Raw genomic sequence first — 3,455 nt, 5'->3', positions numbered from 1 at the left:
TCTTGTAGCTTTACATGATTCTTTGTGCATTTTAATCATTTCGATTTTTCAATTTATAGCCTAAATGTATGTGACACAGGAAGACACAGGAAAGAATCACTTGTCGAATAAAGAAATCCTACTTTTATAAGGGCTTGGTTCATTATCAAATATTTCTGAATAAATTAGCATTTATTAAGCTGCTTTATTTTAGTTTGTGGAAGGTTAGAAATATACATTAAGTACAGTGTAAATTCACTGTAATTACACTTATCTTCTTCATGATGCCATGTCTTAACCCTTGTGCGTCAATTAAAAAAAAGTTACCCATACTGTAGGTCCATAGCGGACAAAAATATCCATGTCAAAAAACTGTCATAAAAAATTTAAGCTTGGCAGCACAGAGTTAAGTTTGGTGTATTTTAAAGAAGACTCATGGCAGATTATTGCTGAAGTAAAAAAAAAAAAAACTTCTAAGTTTATGAAAATGATTTATGAACAATATTTTATATAAAATATATGTTTTATGAAACCTGTAGAACTCTATGCCTGCTAGAAAATCAAAGCCATGAATCTAGTTGATATTGATAAGTTGATATTTCAAAAAATTGAAAGCTTTCAGTGAGATTTTGTTTGGGCGCAGTACCACATTTTCCCCATTAGATGCCAGCAAAAATCTGCTGATGCACAGTGGTTGGATTTGTGATTTGCAGTAGAGTTTTTCTCTCTCAAATTTTACAAGAACACACACACAGTTTTTTCATGACACATACATTATTTATCCAATTGGCTCTATAATATGCAGAAGCAGAAAACAGGAATAAAGCCAGTATTTGCTTTATAGGCCAAACCTGAAAAAATGGCACCATCTGGTAAAAAAAAGTTTATTAAATTTTAAAGCCTTGGCAACAGAATGAAAGTCTATTAACAAAAATTGCATCATTTTACAGTTAAATGGCACTGCGATTAAAAATAGCCGTTTTAATGGGTTTGAATGGGGACATTTTGTCCTTAAGGTCCTGAGAGGAATATTTTGTGTACCATCGTGCAAAAAACCGAATTTATTATAGGAAATGAAAGCAATATAGTAAAATTCCATTTAAAACACACTCCTGTGCCACAATTTATGCAGTTGGGCCAATAAGACAGGCAAAGGATAAAAAAATAAAAAATAAAAAAAAAAAAATGAAAAAGAACAAAATGTCAAGGGTAATGTATAGGTAATTTTGGAGAATAAAAAAAATTCTAAAAATATAGATTGCAATCATCTTATGACATTAAGATAAGGCATTAGGCATTAACCTGACATTTGTAGTTATAGGTAGCTAAGGATTTGATTTGGTCTCTGTCCAACAAACGGAGGACGAGGTTGAGTCTTAATGGGACTCTGTTTCAAGTCCTTCTGGTCTCTCTCAACTCCAATTGAGACAACCTTCTCTGTAAGCCCTGATCCATCATTTGATTGAAGCTCCTGCATCCACTGTTTCACTTGCCATTTCTAAAAAAATAAAATAATGACCGGTTTTTATGTTTTAAATCATATTAATACAGTAGTTTTTAATTGTTGTTCCAGTATCAGAATAATATTCCCTGTTTTCTTTGGGTCTATATCTTTCATACATGTGGTGCAATTATACTTTAATTACACTCACCTGACATGAAAAGCAGATTCATGGCATTTTGGCCGGTCTCCACTTCAGTCCATTATTTTATCTATCTGTAAATGAAGAAAAAGAAAAGAAGAAAATAGTTCTGGACAAAACTAGATATGAAAACTTGGCAAATAATTTCTTTAAATTTCTTTGTTGAGACTGAGGACTATTACGGTATTAACATATGTACATTTATTACATTTACATTTACTAAATAACAACAAAATTAAAAAATGTCATTTTACCGTTTTTTTTTTAACGGACCTTTGCAGTGAAGAGTTTTTGGTCAAGCACCTAAATGTGTTATGAGTGTCAAGTTTAAAACCGTATACCAATCTGATATCCCTGGCAAATTTTAGATCAGACATCATACATATTTTTCGGTCAAACCAACTTTTTTGAATGTAGAGTGCGGTCCATATTAAATTATGAAACCCTGTAGGGCTTCCTTACCTCAAACCAGCATTCTCTGAAATAGATTGGCCTTGAAAGTTGGTGACTGACTTGCAGTCCTTAGGTGGACTTCAGGGTTTATCCTCACTAAGAAGATGGATAACTCAGGCGGACTATAGGTTTGTGTTGAAAGCTGTGGTCTTGGAACTCAAGTTATCCTGTTAGAGACTACTAAACAGTGTTGGGGGTAACGCCATTACAAGTAACGCAAGTTACAAGTTACGTAATAAGATTACTTTTTTCAAGAACTAGTAAAGTAACACATCACTTTTTTTAATACAAAGAAAAAATCTATATATTAAAATATATATTTTTCAAAAAAAGAACGCCAGTTACTTTGTTTTTACCAATTCATGGACCTTGGCAAGTCTCCTGTCCCCATATTGGGAGGAAATGAAAGTACAGAGCCCGTTGTGTGGCGGTGTGTGAACATGATGTTACTGTTAGTCCTAGATAAATTGTGAAAAGTCGCATTAATCATCCCACTCACAAAAAAAAGATTTCTGTATTCATCAAAAAATGAATTAAAACAGTGGAAATGCAAACTCAGAATATGAATGGCAAATCCTGCAATAATTAAATAGTGTTAATCACACAAAAGCATCTAAATCCCATTTTAATTAACAGGGTCTGTGCTGCTGGACCTTTGATGAGCAGTTCAACCATACTAATAAGCAAAAACTGACTCAGATAAACCTAACAGTTGTGCTGTATTTTTTTTATTTTTTTTTATGTGCTGAAGTTTGTTGAACCATTGTTTCTCCTACGTTCTTACTGTACCGACGTGAATTTTACTTTCCTTTAAGTTCCTTCAGCCTGCGGTTTATTCATTACACTGTTTGGTTATGAAAGGGCTGTTACATTTGTTATAAATAGAACTTCTTATTATTATTAAAACAATCAACCCTGCGCTCAAATTAAAAAGTATGCGAAAGTAACGCAAAAGTAATGTAACAGATTACTTTCCATAAAAAAGTAACTAATTAACGTAATTAGTTACTTTTTTCGAGGAGTAACGCAATATTGTAATGGCATTACTGTTACTTTAAAGTACCACCTTTCCCCAACACTGTACATAAAACACTAATTAACTTAGAATTGGGCTTCTATAAGTGTCATTACTATATTAACAGCTTAAAATAAAAATGCATACAATGCAGTTTCTTTATGCATGAAAAAACGACAGTTTCAGTTTACTTCATTCTGACAAAAGATTGTTAATTAGCACGCTGAGCTGATGAAGTATGGACCTGCAGAATAACTCAACTCCTACTGTAATCTGTTGTGTTCTGTCTCCACTGATGACCTGACAATAGTAATCACCAACATCTGAGGACACTGAAGTTACGTAGATGTAAGGACACATTTTTC

This window comes from Cyprinus carpio, chromosome A5 (assembly GCF_018340385.1).
Source record: "Cyprinus carpio isolate SPL01 chromosome A5, ASM1834038v1, whole genome shotgun sequence".
NCBI lineage: Eukaryota > Metazoa > Chordata > Actinopteri > Cypriniformes > Cyprinidae > Cyprinus > Cyprinus carpio.
Note: the sequence above shows the minus strand (reverse complement) of the source record.